The sequence below is a fragment of the Eptatretus burgeri genome, chromosome 16, assembly GCF_056783735.1.
Source record: "Eptatretus burgeri isolate ZD-2024b chromosome 16, Ebu_testis_v1, whole genome shotgun sequence".
NCBI classification, from domain to species: Eukaryota; Metazoa; Chordata; class Myxini; order Myxiniformes; family Myxinidae; genus Eptatretus; species Eptatretus burgeri.
In genome coordinates, this window is record NC_140976.1 from 33732494 (window position 1) to 33755255 (window position 22762).

General features: G+C 47.2%; 1 protein-coding gene across 1 annotated transcript in view; it reads right to left on the reverse strand.

The window, feature by feature from the left end:
* LOC147010839 (transmembrane protein 132C-like) overlaps positions 1-22762 on the reverse strand; it is a 741813-nt gene that overhangs the window by 603593 nt on the left and 115458 nt on the right. The gene's annotated exons all lie outside the window — the stretch shown is intronic.

Here is a 22762-nt window from a genome sequence, read left to right on the forward strand (position 1 = left end):
AGTACTGCAATTTCATTCTTGTCAAATACACAACGTCTCCACCAAATTTCATCTGAATCCGTCCACAACATTTTGAGATATCCTGTTCACAGACAGACAGACAGACAAGGTGAAAACATCACCTCCATCCACCTTCGGTGGTGGAGGTAATAATATGTATAGCAAAAATAAAACTTCTTCAATTTCCTAATTTATTTTATATACAGTACTGTACTTAACTTTAGGTAACTGTGATATTAAATTGTCTTTCACAGAAATTTGAATTATTATCTATTGACAATGCACACTTTTAACTTCCAAGAAATGTTTAATGGGGAATAGCACAAAAAAGTGAAAACAACGTGATACGATCGGTGGGTAAATCGAAACATGTGGAGTGTGACGAGCACTCCCTCAATCTCCATTGGACATTGTCCTACACCAAAGTGTCACCTCCAATCCGGAGGTCTTGGCCCAGTGACTCTGTCAAAGAGACAAAGATTACATGGTCAACATCAGTTAAACATCAAATGGAGCCACCGATCCAGATTTCGAGCTTATTTGTTTCTTTTGAAGGTGCCTTTTTTATCCAAAAAAAAAAAAGAAAAAACATAAAAACATTTAAAGAGCTTGGGCCATGCACCTTGACCCCATGGCCTTAGTACACAGTCCAGCAAGACTGTCCCATTGGCATCCACATGCCCCTTAGCCCAAAGGCTGAATCACATGTTCAAACAAACACACATCCTAACCCCGAAGGGCCAGAACATATGGTCATGCAAATGAACCACTCCATAGGAGTGAGTCGCCATGACTTCAACCGCATGCAGTCCTGAATCTGAGCTTATTTGCAATCATCAGGACAGCACACCGATAAATATCCAACCAATGATGACCACAATCATCGTTTAAACATAAGATGCACCTCCTGACTGTTATAGTGAGCATCGCCGCAGATTATGTCTGAAATGGTAAAACCACATAATCCACAAAGATCAACCATTCATCTGCCACCCAGACAGACGGCTCCATGCTTAACTGATGTTGACCATGTAATCTTTGTCTGTTTGACAGAGTCACTGGGCCAAGACCCCCAGACGCTTTAGTGTAGGACAATGTCCAATGGAGATCGAGGGAGTGCTCATCACACTCCACATGTATTATATATATATATATATATATATATATATATATATATATATATATATATATATATATATATATATATATATATATAAATATAAAGACCTACCCACATCTCTCACCTGTGAATGGAGGGAATAGCCAATCAGCACTCACCTAATCGACCACACCCAGATGGCTAGGATTTTATAAATGATTGACCACTCCCACACTCCTCCAGCCGAAGTAGCTGCATAAAGCAACCCAAGAAGACTTACACAAGGTAAGTGCTAACGCCGTTGTGTGGGTCTTCTTGTGTTGTTTTATGCAGCTGCTTCGGCTGGAGGAGTGAATCATATATGTGTGTGTGTGTGTGTATATATATATATATATATATATATATATATATATATATATATATATATATATATATATATATATATATATATATATATATATATATATATATATATATATATATATATATATATATATATATACACACACATACAGATAGGAGTGTACATACCTCTATTCTGCCAATAAGGAAGCCCCGCCTTTTCCTATTCAGAGGGGGTACTGTTCTTCAGCAAACGGTCAAGTTGATTATGAGTTCCATTATTTATTTATTTTAACATTATTTTAGAGTATTTTCATCCACTAAATGCAATATTATTGTCATCACCACGTTCTGCTAATTTTTCAAGTATTATGTGAACATTTCATGGGTTTTTGACAGTCCTATTTCACCCATATTGCCAATTACGTATGATCGCCATGCTGGAAATCAGCCATTATCAAAAGTCGGTCTCAAAAACAAAGCCTGTGGATCTGCCTGACTCTACAGTGATGAAGCAGAAAGAAGAAGGATCTCTGCCTCAGAAAAAGGGGTAAACGAGGCAGTGGCAGACAGTGGATTTGAAAGAGGGGAAAACAACTACCATTGCCAACATAAACTCTGTATAACGTCTGATCTTTTTCAAATAAAATTAATGAAATTCATGTTCTTAACAAATACAATTATGAGCACAAAATGCACTTTTGAGTTTCAGTGAAACATGGCTGAAGCAAAACATTCCAAGTGACAGAAATGACATTGATGGCTTTCATCTTATTCACCATGATCAGCTAGTACATGAAACTGGCAAACAACATATGTATGTGCAGTACATCGACAAACTGTGGTGTAACAATTTTCAAGTGAAAGCGACCATGTCGAGCTCCAATGTCGAACTGGTGTGTGCGTCTTGCAGACAGTATTATGTGCCAAAAGAGTTTAACCAGATACACGTTATCTTGACATGTATATTGCTCCGGATTCTAATGTGGACGAGGGTGCGAGTTCCGTTTATGATGCAGTACAATCAATCGAGACTTTACCTCCAGACTCACCCAAAACAATTACTGGAGATTTCAATCACTGTAGATTGGAAGATGTTCTGCCCCATTATTCACAGTGTGTTGATAGTGCCATCATGGGAAGGAACATTTTGGACCGCTGCTATTGCTCTGTGAAAAATTTTCACAAAGCACTCAATCGTTCGGGCATTGGTCTGATCATAATGTGGTATCCTTAATGCCAAAGTATCTTTTAAAATTGAAGATAGAGAAATCCAGCAAGAAATGCGTGAAAGATTAGAACGGTAAAGTCATTGACACATTGCAAACATGCTTTGACATAAGAGACTGGAAAGCATTATTAGTCTCTGCTGATAACACTGAAGAAACACCAGATATTGTCAACAGCTATATATAACATTTTGTGAGGAGATCCATGCACCAAAAAAAACTGTGAAAGTTGACCCAAATAAAAAGCTGTGGATAACAAAATCACTAAATCATAACTTGATCAGAAACGACAGGATAGGGGACCATGTTAAACTAAATGAACTGAGATCTATACTCACATCATCCATCCATCCATCGTGACCATACTCTGTGCAGAGCGTTGGTGCTGCCGAAGCAGACCCCTTGGCTATTGGACACAATCCAGGATACCAGCATGCTGGCACTCATTTTGAGTACCAGCATGTCGCCACTCTGACACAGATACCAACATGCTGGCACTCATTTTGCCAACCTCGGAAGGACAACAGGCAGAGTTAACCCCACCTGGTATTAATTCAACAGCCGTTTGGGGTTTGAACTCAGGATCAGAGGATCCAAAGCCCACCACCCTAACCAATGAGCCAACACCAAGTATAAACTCTCATCAGCAATCAAGAAAGCACAGAGTGCAAGGAGAAACTGCACAACTCTTTCCATTTCAATAATTCCAGAGATGCCTGGTGCTGTGTTAAACAATATCACAGGCTTTTCTAAAAAAAGGCCATTTCATTTTCTGGCTCGGAAAACAATTTAAAAATTGCTGATTAACTGAACCTGTTTTACTGTCGCTTTGATATTCGTGATCAAGGAGATAAAATCAACAGACGACTTTGATCATCCTTGAGCTGTTAGTTATCTGTTCAGTTTTATCTGAAGCCATCTGTTCTGTTTTATACACAAGAGCAGCTTATCAGCATCAACACAAGGGAAGTGGAAAAACAACTTGAACGTCTGAACCCACACAAAGCAACAGGACCAAACAGGATCTGTCGCAAGTTGCTGACAGAATATGCACAACTGGCAGTCCCATTTTCAACACTCTTCCAGCAATCTGGAGACATACACACAATTACATCCTGCAAGAAATCAACCATTCGTGTTCCCATCCTGAAGAAACCTAAACACCAAAACAGTTCAACCACTACTGACCCGTTGCATTGACCTTGGTCGTCATGAAATGCTTGGAGAAGATCATTATTCAATATTTGCTTGACTCAGTCTCAACGTACATCGACAAATTTCAGTTTGCATAACGACAAAACAAATCTGTTCATGAAGCAGTTTTCACTTTGGTAAATGGTCTTCTGCAAGATACAGACAACATGGGCTGCTATGCACGAGCAAGGTTTGACTTTTTCTCAGCATTCAATGATTCAAACACATCACCTCTTTCCAAAGCTGCAGAATCTAGGTGTTGGGTCGTCATTTATTTTATGGATCAGCGGTTTATTTTTAACGGGACCAAATTCAACAGATTCAGGTTAAGAACACACTTTCAGACCATTTGATTATTAACACTGCAACTCCACAAGGCTGTGTATTATCCTCTTTGTTTTTCATTTTATACACAAATGATTGCAAGTCAAAACTGGATAAAGTCAACAAACTGAAATATGCTGATGACACGGTGATTGTTGGGTATCTTAAGCACAGTGAAATAGACTAAAGAGAGAGTATTCAAACTTTTGTTTCATGGTGTCATGATAATGACTTTCAAATGAATGCGAGTAAAACTAAGGAACTTATTTTGAATTTAGAATCAAGAATACAAAGCAACCGCATGCCGAAATTGAAACGCAAACAGCACGTAGACTTACAATAGTTATTTCCGTAATGTACATTATGAATAGCGCCTTCCATAATAATTAACTTATTATGTAATTAAATGCGTTGAGTTGGGTAGCTAGCACCCCCTCTCAACCCGGTGGGATAATAGCGACATCAGCACATGATGATATGTGCCGTCACTGCCGTCATCACGTTGAGCATGCGTTGTTTCACTGCAATGGCTACTCAACGTGTAAGAATAGCACCAGCGTTCTGGAACCTTCGCCGCAATGAGGCTGAGTCTTTGGGTCTCTCACTCTCTCACCACAGGCAGGTTGGTGGTCTTTGTCTTCTACCGTCTCTCTCCAGCCTCAGCCCCCCTTCCCTTGCTTTGTCTGCAAGATGTCCCCCCATATTTCTGCAGGGCCCTCAAGATCTGCCAGCAACCCCCTTCTGGTAAAACTACCAAAATCAAGAAGCAATGCTCACCTTCACTCTTCCATTCCTCTTTTTTTTCCCACGTTTGGAACAAACTTCCATCCTCTCTTCAAGTCCACTCTTCCCTCCAAGTCTTCAAAACAGCTGTTCACCACCATCTCTTATCTTCCCCTATCCAAAACCACGATCTTTTCTACCCCCATTAATCCACCCCAAACCCATCTCCTTCAAATTCCCTGCCTTCCTTCCTGAAAGTCCGTGTAGTGCAAGGAACTGAAAGTCCTGTGGTGTTCATCTTGTTTACCCTGTGTACCCCACCCCATCCCTCTCCCTTTGTTCCCCACTGTTTTGTTCCCCATAGATCTCATCATGTCTTTTTCCCCACTGTTTTGTGCTTCCCTCTCCCACCCCTCTTGTTTCCTGTTCCCATTGTTGTACGTTCTGTGTGTTAGCTCTTACACGAGCCTCGACATTGTATACAAAAAAAAACAAACTTATTGCTGTCTACCCCTGTACTGTATTTCATTTCTATAATCACCCTTCATTCCCCTCCACCTGAACATGACTGGTAAATGGATCAGGACACGACACAGCTTCCCTGTAATAATTGCCCCATTTCCTCATGTGCATGGGGGTAAAAAGGGATTTCCCCATGTTAAGTGCGGAGCTCTGCTCTTGGCGACAGCCAGAAGGACCGAAATTAGTGAATATCCGGGCAGGCAGCAGAATGGGCAAGACTGCAGGGGAATCCCACAATGGCTGGCATGGGGCCACCTCGGAAGATCTGATGTGTGGCTCTTTGGCCCCACCTGCCATAACAATTAGAAAGTAGAGGTACTGTAGCAATGAGAAAGGTTGATGCAGTGGGAAAGGGTGGTGAGATGAGGGGTGGTGGATCATGTTCACAGGCTTGAACTGGGAGGGGAGGTGGTTCCATCATTGGGGGAGGCCCCTGTGAAGAGCTTGGGAAAATGGTATATGGTGGAAATGATGTGGGAAAGGTGGAGGAGGAAGTAATGAAGAAGCATCTCAGAGGTATGAGGAGGCATGAGTATTGTGGTCACTTATGGTGTATGATATTGCGATTAGGCAAGCAGAGAGGATGGGGGTTTGGTTCGTGGGTTTGTGAGGAGGTGGCTGGGAGTGCCACATTGTTTGATGAATATTGCTTTTATGGTTAGGGTGGAAAACTCAGGTTTCCCTTAACATCAATAACTAAAGAGTATAAGGTGGTGAGGGTGTGGGAGTTCATGATGGTGCGGGATTTGAATAACCCAGTGGTGAAGAATGCTCTCCCAAAGAAGAAGTAAAGTCGGAAGTGGAATGCAAGAGCAGAGCTGTGTGAAATGGAGGAGCGGTTGCAACAGGAGGAGGAGATGGGATTGGTACAGTACAGGAAGCAGGGTTCGGGGTGGATAAATCATCATCTATTATGAGGAAAGGCATATGTGAAAGAAAGAATGAAGATTGTTGAGACGGAGTTGAGAAAAAAGGAGGAAGGAGATATGTGAAGGCAGTCAGACAGGCAGTGCAAGGTACTTGGACTCGGTTGGGAGGGTGTGCAAATAAGGACATTGAAGTGGCAAGAGATTTGGAGGATGGTGCCAATATTGTTGAATTTCCTGTTGCGGGCAACGTAAGATGTTTCCACCACCAGCAAATTTGAGGGTGTGAGGTTTGTTGCAGGAGGAGAGCTACTGTTGGTGTGAATGTCAGGGAATGATGTAGCATGCACAGAGTGCATATTCAGTAACATTGGCAGCAGGAAGATATAGACAGTGTCATGATCAAATGCTGGTGGTGGTAGTGGAGATGGTGAAATAAGAGGTGATGAGATTGAGAGAGAGGGGAGTGGAGAAGGAGGAGGAGGCCAATGGGAGAGAGGTGTTTGTGAAAGAGAGCCAGGTAATAAGAGGTGAAAGGAGGAGTGGGAGGAGGAGGAGGAGGAAGGCAAGAGGTCTGCAAAATGCATGTGATTGACAAGTGGTGGCACACCTAAAGCCACAAATGTATTCCCAGAGGAAATCTGCGTGACAAGGTTGGAGCCTGACATTGTCATATGGTCAGGTACAACAAGGCAGGTCATCTTTGTTGAACTGTGAGTACCTTGGGAAGAGAATACCGCCCAGACATATTCGGTGACAAACACTGCCTGGAAGCGTCCACACCCAAGTTGTCCAGAAACAAACTCCCGTCTGGACATCCGGAGATGAACTCCTGTCTGGATATAAACACCACCCAGACATGTCCAGAAACAAACACCATCCAGACATAACCATCATCTGGATATGTCCAGAGACAGAGAAAGACACAGACAGAGAAAAAGAGAGGAAGAGAGATAAAAAGAGAGAGGGGAAGAGAGAGAAAAATAGAGAGGGGAAGAGAGAGAAAAATAGAGAGGGGAAGAGAGAGAAAAATAGAGAGGGGAAGAGAGAAAAAGAGAGAGAGTGAAAAAGAGAGAGAGAGAGTGAAAGAGAGAGAGATGTTGGAGGGTGCTGCACTGTATATTCAGAGGGGGTAGAATGGTAGATCAAGGATGGGACAGAGATTGAGTGCAGGGTGGGGGTTGGGGAGTTAGCAGAGAGAATATGTTATGACACACACACACACACACACACACACACACACACACACACACACACACACACACACACACACACACACACACACACACACACACACACACACACACACACACACACACACACACACACACACGACTGATATCGGCAATTTTTCAGGAATCGGCAGGGTGGAGTCGGTTTTATTACCAACTACAGTACTTACTGTATACAACCCTAAAACCCGGTGTCGCATTCACCGAAAAACAACATTGCATTTCTATAGACGTTCCAGGGATGTGTTCACAAAAATTAACCTTTATGAACAGCTGCATGTGATGGGTGGAAAAATATTTGGCTCGATAATTTAGAAAACACGTTACTACGGCAAACAGCTCGGAAATCGGATTTTATTTCACAACAACTCACTCAGAATGATGGAGCAGGAACCACTTACTCAGAATGATGGAGCAGGAACCACTCACTCAGGATGGCAGAGCACAACCACTCGCTCAGGACGATGGAGAAATCGTTATATTAAGAAATCGTTGCGGCCTGTTCCAAGTCAAGGCATGGTTGAGCAGGCCAAAAAACATGGCGGCTTCAGATCCCGACGGGGTTACCCAGGAGACGCCTTCAGACCAAGAGAGCGAGGTGGCCGAGGATCGCTTGATGAAGGATATAATTAAATAAGGCTGTTAATTATCTTCAAAAGGGGGTGTTTTAATTCAGACAAACACCCAACTTTCACCCATGCACTTCCTTGGAGTTCTCTTAGTATGCATCCAAAGTTTCAGGCTGCTAAGTTTTATGGTTTTGGAGTTATGGACACACACACACACACACACACACACACACACACACACACACACACACACACACACACACACACACACACACACACACACACACACACACACACTCTGACACACACTGACACAAACTGACACAAACACACACACAAACACACACACAAACACGCAGCAAATGGATCCATTAATTGTTGATCATGCCTAAAATGCATGTACATGGCAGAATCACCCATCCAGTATAGAATGACCTCTTCAGAGTAAAATGAGGAAGTCTAAGTGATGGCACTAAATACCAATTCCCACAAGTATATGTGTTGCGCAGCAGCGTGTATTTTAAATTTTGACGAAAAAAAAATCCCAATTAATTGCCAAGGTTACAAAATGCATCGATCCATGATTGGCATTTGTCCGTTTTATTAACCTCCGCCATCGAAGATGGACGGAGATTACTGTTTTCACCCCTGTCTGTTTGTTTGTTTGTTTGTGAACAGTATTACAGAAAAACTCCTGGACGGATTTCGACGAAACTTAGTGGGGGGGACTAGGTATGGTCCAAGCATCATGCCATTAGATTTTGGACTTGATCCAAAGTCCAATTTGGCCGCTATGGCGGGAATTTTGAAAAAATATTTGAATTTTTGGTTTTGCATTTCCACATGTTTTAAGTGATTTCCAACCAAAAAAAAATTTTTGTTGGAGAAAAGAAAAAACAATTTTGCAACTTTTTTTCAAAAAAATTTCGATTTTATTTGAAAAATATTTGATTTTTTTTTTGCATTTCTACATGTTTTAAGTGATTTCCAACCACAAAAAAATTTAGAGAAAAAAAACCAGAAATTTTGCACCTTTTTTTTCAAAAAAATTTCGATGTTTTTTTTTTGGCATTTCTACATGCGCGTCAATCCAGTTTAGTTTATTCAATCGTGGTTCAGTAGAGTCTGATCCGTTTTGACCTTCAATAAATAGGATATCGGGTTCACTTAAGTGACCCAGCAGTATTGGCGGCGGAGGTTTTTCACTCGACCGAGTGCTCCCCCTCTAGTTTACTCTATAATACTATTCGTCGGTATAAAAATATGTGCAAATAGTCATTGTATTTTCAGGTTAAAAAAGATTGTTTTCTTATCATTATGTTTGCATTTTCGAGATCATAAAATAAGATATCACCTGACTTCATGATTCCTTGCACTGAAATGATTTGTCTGCAATTAAGTCAAAATAATAATGTTGAATTGTAAATCTCTGCATTAATAAAATAGTTGTTGTCACAATTCATTTTTCCATTCCCTGTAGATTCATTGGGGGCCAGAATGTAGCTCCACAGCTCCATTAATATTTCACACTGATTGTATCCAACATTTATTTTCCTCCACTGAACCACTTTCCTCTTGTCTGCTCACATTGCCTTTCTTTGCTAATCACTGCAGAGTACACCCAATAAACTAGAACTAAACAGAACAAACAGGAGCAGATAATGATTGACAAGATCATTTACTCACAAATCACTCAACAACTGTCGACACAATTGTAACGAATGGTTGAACATGATGTGCAAATACACTATTAAATGCTAGTTCGTGATGCGGACTAATAAATAACAGCAAGCGTCAGGCATTAGCCAGATGAGAAAAATCTCATCATTATTCTACCTAATGCATTACACTCTTCCTAAGTAGTTCTGATAAAATAACGATTTGTGTCTGTTCTAAGTTCAGCATTATTAACGATCAGAAAATATGTGAAATTGACGATTTAAGATACACCGCAACCCCAGTGATCCCTTTAATACCACTTTGTGTGCAGTTTAAAAAAAACCCCCCAAAAAACCACCTCCTTTCTTTTGGTGTCATGATTGTTCATATCGATTGATTATGGCATTACAAACTGTATATGGATGTGTACATATATATATATATATATATATATATATATATATATATATATATATATATATATGTATGTGTGTGTATATATATATATATATATGTATATATATATATATATATATGTATGTTTATATATATATATATATATATATATATATATATATATATATATATATATATATATATATATAATTATGTTTCCTATAGGACATTCAGCCATGTATCATATTTGAACAAAGTTGGTGTTACGATGTAGTGTATTGGTGGTGGAATGGGGAAAGTTTTGTTACATTGTCCTCACTGTTATACATTTGATTTTCACATCTGCTTCGTGTAAATTTCCCACATCGTGAAGCAGAGTAGTGATGTGTCACGATTGATTTTTAGCCATGGAATCGTTCACAACTTGTCAACTTGTCATGAGCATCCTGATTCTCCAAAAGACAGAAGATGGAAATCCCCGCTCACCCATTGCTCTGAGATGGGTGTGGTGATGGGTTATGGAGTGTGGCATGTTGAGAGAGACAGACACTCACCGAGATCGACAGAGAGAGAGAGGGAGAAAGAGAAAGATAAATAATTCCCCAGTGTCACAACACCTCACCACTGAAACATCTTCACTGGACTTGGGGAAGGTCTTTGAAGAGGAAGGCTGTTGCGAGAGCATGACACGCATATTCAAAACAACGGATGATTGGTGTTCAAATTTCCTGAATTTCAAGGCTGCCCATGGATTTCTTGGAATTGACCACATGTCCTCTGCTTAGCATGTGACATTTATAGTCACAAGCATGTGAGGGATGAAAATACAATTAACATTCCACTCTTTCTGTTTATTGGTTCATGCTCTGAGGACCTAAACGTATTTAAAGCCAACGAACAGAATATGCAGCCCACATTCACACACCTGTCAAATCTCACGTTTTTGCTGTGAGACTCACAACTTTCTGTTGAAATGTAATTCCATGTGGCTTTGGGGGTATAAATTGCCACATGGAATTACATTTTGCATTTCTTGTTTTATAAATAAAAATAAAAAGCAAAGAACCCATCTGTACGGACAGGATGATTCCCCCAGAACTTGCTGATTTATTATGACTTGTAATACCCCTTCTACTCTGAGAGGCGCTAAGTTATATGATACACATTTACGTGAGAGAATTAAGGTGCTCCCTTCACCGCCCCCCTCCCCTCACCTTAGAAAGGTAATCTTGTTTTTCACCTATGACCTTCCCATGCACACCCTGAGTACAACCACAAGTTTTCAACTCATTTTTGGTTTTCAAACCAACATCACTGTAACACATAGACAGTGTTGTGGTTACCAGATTCGCAAACCACCATTCAGGTCCCTTAGGTGAGGTATCTCGGTAAGTGCATGTGTAGTTAGGCCCAAACCCGTTGTCTAGTGGGAATACATGTCATTTATGCGAGCTGCGACTCTTCAGGATAGCCGTTTTTCTTTTACTATCTTTATTTTGGACCAACCGCCATGATCACAGCCACAACATCAACCACCGACCACAACCACCGCTTCACCACAACCGCCACGACCTTCACGCACACCTCACAACCGCAGCATCGCCACCGTTCTTGCCCCGCTGTGGGTACCGGTGTTGGACTCATGCAGAACGCGCGTCGAACAGCGTGTACAAAATCACGGATTTTGTGCTTCAAAAACGGATCAAAAACGACACACGCCCACTTTTTGCCGTCAATCGGTGAGCGAGGGCGATTGGCCCGCCCGAGGGCGATCGATATATGCAAATTTGTGGATCAAAAGCCTTCACGCCCACTTTTTCTCGGGCCAATGGGGAGCGAGGTGAAAGGTCAAAGGGAGGGGGTCAAAGGCGAAGTTACGGGGGGGATAAAAGGACGGTGTTCGTCAGTCAGAAGAGAGTCGCGAAGGAGAACGAGAGAGAGTCAGCAGAACGAGAACGAGGAGTCGGGAGGAGGGAGTGAGGAGAACGAGAATGAGGAGTCGGGAACGAGAGAGTCGCAAGGAGAGTCGCAAACGAGAACGAAAGAAGTCTGGGCCGAAGCCTGCAGTGGCTGGAGAAGCTGAAGAGAGTCGGACGAGGGGGTGCTCGCGTCGGTGCCAGGAGCTGCACGCCCGAGGGAGGCCGGCAGCGCGACCTGGCCGAGGTGGAGACGCACACCAGGGATAATAAAGATCCTCTATACCCCGAGCATCAGCAACCCCCTCCTGTTTCCCCCCGCGCTGAGATAGTGCGACCAAGGGGGCCCCGTTCCCACCCCTGCCAGGCACTGTCCACGAGGCCTGCGGGTTGCGGGGCCATCGCCGCTCCGCGTCTCATCACCAGACGGGTAGGCCCGACCCGGTCTCGGCCTCAGGCCTACCTCATTCTTGGGGGATTTCTTTTCCTTGGTTTTGGGTATGTGTTGTCGGCGCCGTCTGTGAAGTAGAATTGTATAAGTGTTGCCGTGTGCTCGGTAGTCGGTATTAGCTCTGCACTGTGTTTTCACTTTTATGTTTGCTTTTTGTGTAAATGGAATTGTTTTCTTTTTTTGTGTGCATTTGGTGGAATTGTATTTGTGTGCTTTCCGTTCGTCGCGAATAAATGTGCTTTATTGTTGAACTGTTCTCCCGCTTCGCTTCGTCTTTTCCTCCATTGAATCCCCATCTTGCTTCACGTAAAGGGTTGGTAGTGGGCTGAATACGCCCGATAATTAATCGAACCGTCGAGGTCGACGATAACACCGCTCGGTTATTCTGATAGTACGGAACGGGTCGCTTAAGTGGCCCGTGTCCGAAGTCGACCTGCGGCGAGGTGCGATCGCCCGGTCTACCCTCCGCGTGGGTACTTAGGTAGTTCGAATTTGGCGAGCAACCCTATCCCACGCGGGGGCTGATTGGCTCGATCGCGGTGAGACCGAAAGGTCCACCCGTGACTGGTTCCCGGCGTTAGTCCGAGAGGGTCACGACTGGATTGTCCGTCCGGTGGGCGACGTGCCGCGATTCGAGTTACGTGGCCGTCGCACGCCGGCGGGCGCGAAGACGGCAACACTGGTGTCAGGTCGTGCGATACAAATTCATCGCCCTCCTCGCGGCACTGGTATCGGAGAACAGGAAAACGGGCTCTCCTGTCTCCGGCTAAATTTACGGGAATCGGTCCAGGGGTGAGAGAAGCGACCCCCGATTCCCTCCAAATTACGAGCGAGCAAATTAACCCTCCACGAGAAGCAAGATGGCGTCTCAAGGCGAGCGGGAGCCGGGGGTATTAGAAATGTATATGTGTAATAGTGTAGGATCCATGGTCCAGGATGGAATCCCTGAGCAGGAAATGTTGATTGTGCAGGAACACGGACTCGCCCAACTGAACCCAGAGCCCGAAATGGGTGCGGCAGCGGCCGCAGTGTATGACACCTCCCCTCCCCCTCTCCACCAAAACCCTTCCCCGACCCCTGCCGAAACGGCTCACCCAAGCGCACCCGACATGACCCAGCTATACACCATGCTGGCAAAAAATGTATGCGGAAACGACAACGAAGATGATTGCGAACATGAACAAGCAAATGGACGAAGTAAAAACGAATATGAAAAACGAAATAAAAAGCATGAACGAAAAGATCGATGCGAGTACACAGCAAATGAAGGAAAGGGGGAAGGAGCTGCGGGGTGAGACGCAGAACATGGGCCGAAGCCTGCAGGCGGGCATGAAGGCCGTGACCGGGGAGATAAAAATGGCGACTCCACGTGTGGGAGCAAACGAGCTGGGTGGGGGTGCAACGGCTGACAGGCCCGCGGTGGAGGCGGGTGAAAAAATAATTCGTGGAACGTGTTGGGCGAGGGTCGTGACGATGACCGAAAGGGAAAAATTAAATGGGGAGACCAAAACGTGTGAGACGAGACACGAGGTGACGACAACAGAAATAATAGTTGAGACAAGGGAGGTAAAGGGTGAAGAGTTGGCAGAGACACGGGAGATGGGAACGATAGAGGGAAGACTACACGATGAAGACGGGGTAAGTGACGCGCACGCATACACGGAGGTAGTGGAGGACAATGGGGGTGAGCTCGCGGAGCGTGTAGGGACCCGGTGCGAGCAGCGGGATGGCCTCCTCCAGGAACGAGGGGAGGGAGTATGCCCCCTTGAGGCGAGTCACGACCAGGTGAGTTCGGTCGTGTTTTGCGAGGTTGAGGGGACGAGTGCTGTGGACGGGTGCACGGAGAGCTTGGGATGTAGAGGCCCCGGAGACCCTTGTGGGGACACAAATCCCCAGTGTGGTTGTCCCTGTGTGTGTGGTGCAAGGTGTGAGTGCGGCACCGTGTGTGGAAGCGACCCCGTGTGTGAGTGGTGTGGTGGCGATGGTGCCAGAGTGCGTGCTTCCCAGCACGCCGGGTGTGGATGGGGCACCGTGTGTGAGTGAGGCCGTGTGTGTGGATGAAACGGCCAGTATGAATGAGGCACCACGTGTGAGTGGTGTGGTGGCGATGTTGCCGGAGTACGTGCTTCCCAGCACACCGTGTGTGGATGAGGCACGGAGTGCGAGTGAGGCACCGCGGGTTAGTGCCCCCGCGTGTATGAGTGAGGCACGGTGTGTGGATGAGGTACCGCGGGTGAGTGCCCCGCGTGTGTGGATGAGGCACGGAGTGCGAGTGAGGCACCGCGGGTGAGTGCCCCGCACGCGTGAGTGAACGGCCGTGTGCAAGGTCGCTGTGTGCAAGGGAGACCGTGTGTGTGAGAGAGCGGTATGTGAGGGAGATGTCGGTTGGCATGCGGGAGCACGCAGCCACGTCTCCCCGTGTGAATGTGATGGAGTGGACTGTGTGCGTCGTAACACGCAGGTGTGCGTGGGTCGAATGGCGACGACGGCGACAGAGGAAAGAAAGCCGAGTGGCGGCTGTAGTTGTTTCGAGGACCGTGCCGGGTTCACCCAGCAGTGAGCACGCGGTTCGTGCTGTGCAACGCACGAGACCACCACGTGCTCGCTTGCGAGAGTGAAGTCCCGGTCCGGAAACGCACGCGGTGGATTTGCCGATCCCGCGGACGGACAAAGTTTAGGCAGGCAAACGGATTTGGACCGGACGGGTTCTCCACGCGATCGTGTGTGTTAAGCTCCAACGGGCAAAGCACATGTGTTCGCGTGGGGAACCCCTCGAGACGTGGGGCTTGTTTTTTTTCTGCGCACGGTGACGTCATGGCTGCACGTGGGGTTGGAATCCGGCAGGAGGGGTATCTCTGCCGGATGGCACCGTCCAAGGAGGGACGAGGAACACGTGCAGCTGCATGACGTCACGGGCAGGTGTAAAGTGCGCGAGCTCTGAGTTGCCGCGCAGGTGCTGCGCATGTAAAGAGAAAAAAAAAGAAGCAAGCCTCACTTTCGGGTGTACAGGATTCCTGGGCAAGGGGTGAAAGACCCCCTTACCTGGGCACAGGATGGAAACTAGTTAGGGGGAAGGGTTAGCTTAGCTAGACCGACTTCATGGGGCAGGGGTAAGTCCTCATGGAGTCCGTGGAATGGATTAGTTAGAGGGATTGTAGCCAGATTTAGGTTGGGAAATAAATTGATTAATGGGATTATTTGGAGACCGTGACAGACTTGTGAATGTGTAGAGGGGACGTAGTTTAGCTACGTAGGTTAAAAGGAACGTGCTTTAGTGTAAGGGACGACGTGGGAGCACGAGTTAGTTAGGGGATGTAGTTAGGAGGATGGCAGAGTTCAGCGGTGTGTGTGTGTTGAAGAGTTGTGAGGTGAGTACATGGTGAGTGAGTGAGGCCAGCGTGTCTGTGTGAGTAGAGCGAATGGGGAATGCATGGTGCAATGAGTGATTGGGGGGAGGAGTGACTCCCGCCCAAGGGACCCCGGGGTCAGAGTAAAGTGAGTTAGCTGGGTTAGTCAAATTGAAAAATGGAGGTCGTTTTGTTGTTGGTGGGAAAGTAGGCTCGAGACCCATTTGGAGGGGTGCAGGAGCCCTGTTGACGGGCTTGGGAGCGTGGCTGCGAAAGGTGAGTATCGCTGAGTGGGTACCCCAGGCACCAGGCTAGTCGGCCGCGGTAGGCCAAGGGCCCATGGGGGGCTGGGATAGAGTAGTGGGCACGGGTGCGCCTGCTTGGTGCGGGGGCCCGGGGCGCCATTAGCCGCGTGGGCAGTGTTGTGGGCACGGGTGACCCTCGGAAAGGGGCCCGGGAGGCCGGCCTGCCACGTGTGCGTTTCAGGGGAGGTGCCATGGGGGGCACTCCCCGGTGTTAGGGAGCTGGTAGGCTCGGAGGCAGTGTAGTGCCCGGGGGTGCCATAGCGGGAGATTCGGCAGAGGGTCGTGCCTGCCAAAAGGGAGCCACGTGTCCCAGCCAGGAGACCGTGTGAGGGCACGGAGAGAAAATTGGGGGGCGAGGCCCGAAATTGTGAGGACACCAACACAGGCGACGGGAATCTGGGTTGTTAGAACCAATAGTTTAGCGAGGCGCTAGTTGAAAGCCCCGGGGTAGTTTAACAGTTAAATGGTTAGGGTAGATTAGGTGATGTACCCCTCCGCACCATCCATCCCCTCGCTGTCGTTGTGGGCCGCTGGACCCACTTTGGGTTATAGATCGCCGAACTCTGGGGAGGCCATTCTGAGGCTTCGTTGGGCCTCGGCACAGGACGTTAGCTCTCCCTTGTTCCCCTCCGGGAAGGGAACGTAGGGGTTGGGAGTAGGCTAGGTGACAGGATAGGTTAGCCGAACAAGGACGATAAAGGGGGTTAGGGGACGATTTATAGTGGGGGAGTAAAAATGAAAACAACAAAAAAATAAGTTGGGGCTAAATTGGGGTTTGACAAATTAAGGGAGTGGGTATGTACAGTGACAGGCAAAGGCGATAGGTTGGGAGGGAGACAGGTAGGTAGGTCCGAGCCCGCCTTCTAAGTGGCCAGCACCACCGCACTCCCTCCACCAACCTCCATTGAGCGGCAAAGGCTGGCCAACTTCATCGGCTGGCCGTGTTTTACTTCAAGGCCTGTGCCGGCCAGTTCATCTGCGGGCTGTGTTTGCCTGCAGCGGCCTTCTTCTGCGGGCTGTGTTTGCCTGCTCACCTTTGCCATGCCATGCCCACTGCCCACGTTCACCAGCCCCGTTCAATTTTTGCTTTGCCCCCCCCCCCCTGTTCATTTCCATGTGCGCCAGGATCCGCAAGGCAACAGTTTGCAAGCTGCAAGAACTGCCCTGTTGGCAGCTACAACACGGGCCTGCAGTGGCGGCCCGTGCACCGTGTTTGTGTCCATGCATCCATTCGTTGTGCTCATTGCGTGTGCCACTTGAGCTGGCACGGAGACTGCGTTTGTGCAGCCCATGCACCGTTGTGGTTCACTGCATTCAGTTCAAACCGTTCATGCATCCATTCGTTGTGCTCATTGCGTGTGCCACTTGAGCTGGCACGGAGACTGCGTTGTGCAGCCCATGCACCGTTGTGGTTCACTGAGTTCAGTTCAAAAGGGAAGGCCTTGGACTGCGTGTGAGCAGCCAGCCACGTTCCCTGTCACCTGCATTGTTTTGAGCCAGAGACTGCATGTGGGCAGCCTGGCTCCCTGCTAACTGCTTTTCTTTTGCAGAGTTCAATGATCCTGGGCCATGGTTTAGTGTAAAATTTGTAAGTTAAGGTTAAGATGTACTGTACATATGAGTGCGCCCCCCCGGCATGTTTGTCTTAGCGCCGGCAATTTTATTTAAGTCGTCCGTGTGAGTGAGTTTGTTTAGGTAGTTACGCAGCCCTCAGGTTATTTATTTTGGGGACACGAATACCATGAATGTCGCACTCAGGGATCCGTAGGTAAAATGTACTCGGGGAAAACTACACATGATGGCACACGAAAATTTGACGACTCGGGACGAGTCTGTAAAAAGGGAAGGGGGTAGTGTTGTGGTTACCAGATTCGCAAACCACCATTCAGGTCCCTTAGGTGAGGTATCTCGGTAAGTGCATGTGTAGTTAGGCCCAAACCCGTTGTCTAGTGGGAATACATGTCATTTATGCGAGCTGCGACTCTTCAGGATAGCCGTTTTTCTTTTACTATCTTTATTTTGGACCAACCGCCATGATCACAACCACAACATCAACCACCGACCACAACCACCGCTTCACCACAACCGCCACGACCTTTCACGCACACCTCACAACCGTAGCATCGCCACCGTTCTTGCCCCGCTGTGGGTACCGGTGTTGGACTCATGCAGAACGCGCGTCGAACAGCGTGTACAAAATCACGGATTTTGTGCTTCAAAAACGGATCAAAAACGACACACGCCCATTTTTTGCCGTCCAATCGGTGAGCGAGGGGCGACTGGCCCGCCCCCAGGGCGATCGATATATGCAAATTTGTGGATCAAAAAGCCTTCACGCCCACTTTTTCTCGGGCCAATGGGGAGCGAGGTGAAAGGTCAAGGGAGGGGTCAAAGGCGAAGTTACGGGGGATAAAGGACGGTGTTCGTCAGTCAGAAGAGAGTCGCGAAGGAGAGAACGAGAGAGAGTCAGCAGAACGAGAACGAGGAGTCGGAACGAGGGAGTCAGCAGAACGAGAACGAGGAGTCGGAGCCGAGAGAGTCGCAAGGAGAGTCGCAAACGAGAACGAAAGAAGTCTGGGCCCGAAGCCTGCAGTGGCTGGAGAAGCTGAAGAGAGTCGGACGAGGGGTGCTCGCGTCGGTGCCAGGAGCTGCACGCCCGAGGGAGGCCGGCAGCGCGACCTGGCCGAGGTGGAGACGCACACCAGGGATAATAAAGATCCTCTATACCCCGAGCATCAGCAACCCCCTCCTGTTTCCCCCCCGCACTGAGATAGTGCGACCAAGGGGCCCCGTTCCCACCCCTGCCAGGCACTGTCCACGAGGCCTGCGGGTTGCGGGGCCATCGCCGCTCCGCGTCTCATCACCAGACGGGTAGGCCCGACCCGGTCTCGGCCTCAGGCCTACCTCATTCTTGGGGATTTCTTTTCCTTGGTTTTGGGTATGTGTTGTCGGCGCCGTCTGTGAAGTAGAATTGTATAAGTGTTGCCGTGTGCTCGGTAGTCGGTATTAGCTCTGCACTGTGTTTTCACTTTTATGTTTGCTTTTTGTGTAAATGGAATTGTGTTTTCTTTTTTTGTGTGCATTTGGTGGAATTGTATTTGTGTGCTTTCCGTTCGTCGCGAATAAATGTGCTTTATTGTTGAACTGTTCTCCCGCTTCGCTTCGTCTTTTCCTCCATTGAATCCCCATCTTGCTTCACGTAAAGGGTTGGTAGTGGGCTGAATACGCCCGATAATTAATCGAACCGTCGAGGTCGACGATAACACCGCTCGGTTATTCTGATAGTACGGAACGGGTCGCTTAAGTGGCCCGTGTCCGAAGTCGACCTGCGGCGAGGTGCGATCGCCCGGTCTACCCTCCGCGTGGGTACTTAGGTAGTTCGAATTTGGCGAGCAACCCTATCCCACGCGGGGGCTGATTGGCTCGATCGCGGTGAGACCGAAAGGTCCACCCGTGACTGGTTCCCGGCGTTAGTCCGAGAGGGTCACGACTGGATTGTCCGTCCGGTGGGCGACGTGCCGCGATTCGAGTTACGTGGCCGTCGCACGCCGGCGGGCGCGAAAACCGCAACAACATGATGAAAAATGTATAGTCTAAACTACAGGCCTATTAGATTGCTTCCAATTATAAGCAAGGTCATGGAATCTATGATTGCAGTTGACATCAAATCCTTTCTTTTTTCCAACGGCCTGATCTCAGATCATCAATTCGGTTGCAGACTCAGTCATTCTACCCTGGACACAATGCTTCGACTCTCCCAACAATAGATGGAAGCCCTCAATCTCCGACATGAGATCAGGGCCATCTCTCTGCACACATCTCAAACATTTGATAGTCTGGCACCTCGCCTTGATCTCTCTGCTGATGGCAACAAAGGCCACCTCCTCTCATGGATCACTAACTTCATCCACTCCCATAGTTAGCATGTAGCTCTTCATGGGATCCCCCTCATCTCTTCTCCCTGTCAAGGCTGGAATGCTGTAAGGCAGTGTCAAGGGCCCAGTTTTGTTCCTCATCTTCATCAGCAATCTTTCTGTTTTCTGCAAAATCCTGCCTATCTCTTTGCTGATGTTTCCACCCTTTTCCGTGTCATTTCTGATCCTTCAGACAGGCAGGCAGCAGCTTATTTACTCCTGGCAGACCTCAATATAATCAGGAGGTGGTCTTACACTTGGTCTTACACTTGTCCCATTTCAACTTCTTTCAACTTCGACAAATCCCTCTCAAAAATCTCACTCTCTTGCTCTCTCTAAAAAGACCATCTTGCAAACCTTCCCATCTACTTCCTAAACAAATCACTTCAAGAGGTTAAGTCACTCAAACCTTTGGGCATCGCCATCAGTGATGATCTTTCTTGGGCAGACCATATTTCCAACATGGCTTCTAAACTCATCCGTCGACTTGACATTCTTCGTCGTTCACGGTCTTTTATTTGACAATCTGAACATTTGATAACCTACAAGGTCTTAATTCACAGCTTGATGGAGCATTGCTGTCCCCTTTGGGCTGGTGCCCCTGGTTCACACGTTGCCCTCCTTGATGCCTCCTTGAAGCAAGGTCCTCAAATTCATTGGGATCTCCCAAAATGAAGTTGAGTGTCTAATCGTATTACTCTAACATCACAGACAGGTTGGTAGCCTTTCTGTATTCTCATGCTCCTTTTAGGTCTTGCATTATCTTTCATCTCTTGGCTCTGTCTCTCCCAGGTTGCAGAAGGGCAAACACAGTCTGCCAGTAACCCTCTTCTTGTTAAACTCACAAAATCCAGGCTCACAGCTCACCTCCACTCGTTTGTTCCTCTTTTCTCTTGCCTGTGGAACCAACTTTCCCAGTCTGTTCAGTCCCATTCTTCCCTCAAGACAGCTGTTCACCACTACCTCAGGGTAACCCCTCCCATCCATACTCATCTCTTCCACCACAAATTACCCCATTCCCAAGCAGTCCCTTTTTTGCAGGATTATTTGATTCATGCCCCCCCTCATCCTTTTTGGGGGACTTTCAGTTCCAGTTTTTGAGCAACCGTTGGTTCTCTCCAGCGGTCTCTGCCGACTTTCTCAAAGATAAGTTTCTGGTTGTTTTTTGTTGCATTTTTAAAACTAAATTTTATTGCCTCCATGTTCACTGTGTGTTCCCAGTTCGGTTTTGTTTCAAAACTTGTCCTATTTGGTGAGTATTCGTCAGTTTGTCATAACAGGTTTCCCTGAGGCCTACACATCTTCCCGTCAATGTGCACGATCGTGTTTATTTGAATTTTCTCCTTATTCCCATCAGTTTTTATTTTCTCTACTTTTCCCTCCACCCTCCTTCTATCCCTCCCAACTATACCCTCTGTTTCATGTCTTAAAATATTAAAAATACAACAAAAAACCCTTTCCCTTTTCACCTTGTGCCCCATGTCCATCCATCTATTGGAACCATACTCTGTGCAGAGTGCTGGTGCTGCCGAAGCAGTCTCCTTGGCTATTGGGCACAATCCTGGACAGGTCTCCACTCCGATACAGGATACCAGCAAGCTGGCACTCATTTTGCTGATCTTGGAAGGATGACAGGCAGAGTCAACCCCATCCATCCATCCAATGGGACCATACTCTGTGCAGAGTGCTGGTGCTGCCGAAGCAGTCTCCTTGGCTATTGGGCACAATCCTGGACAGGTCTCCACTCCGATACAGGATACCAACAAGCTGGCACTCATTTTGCTGATCTTGGAAGGATGACAGGCAGAGTCAACCCCATCCATCCATCCAATGGGACCATACTCTGTGCAGAGTGCTGGTGCTGCCTAAGCAGTCTCCTTGGCTATTGGGAGCAATACAGGACAGGGTGCCACTCTGACACAGGTTACCAACAAGCTGGCACTCATTTTGCCGACCTGGGAAAGATGACAGGCAGTCAACTCCAACTGGTATTAATTCAACAGCTGAGCAGGATTTGAACTCAGGAGACTCGGATCCCAAAACGACCACCCTAACCATTAAGCCAACACCATGTCCCACCCCCTCAAATCTCATCACAGCTCCCCCTCTTCCTACCCCCTCAATTTTTGTCCCCCTCCCCCACCCACTTCCATCTCCACAATACCTCTACCTAGTCTCATCCTTCCCATCTCCCCACCCCTCCCTTCTCCCTCCTCCCCCATCACAGTGCCTGCTTTCATTGTCTTCCCTCTCCCTCAAAGCTTCCCTCTCACCCCTCCCACACAAATCAACCATCCCCTCCCTCTTCAAAGCAAACTTTGCTCTTCCCAGTCCAAGCTTCCCCACCCCCGCCTTTCTCAAAAGCTCCCACCACACCCTTCTTCCTCAATTCTCCCCCCTCAATCCACCCTTTCAAATCTCCCTCTCACTGCCCCTTCTCAAAGCTGCCCCCTTAACATCCACAAAGCTGCCTCCTTCCCTTTCCCTCTCTCTCTCTTCCAGTTCATTACTCCACTTTCTCCAATCTACTTCTTCCCTTTGTCCCCTTTCTTGTTAGTCCCCACTGCTACTCATCCATTTACCACCTAGCCCTTTGTCCTCCTCCCCATCCGACCCTCTCCCCTAGCTCTTCTACAATCTGTCATCAACTGTCAACAACCCTCACTACCTCAAC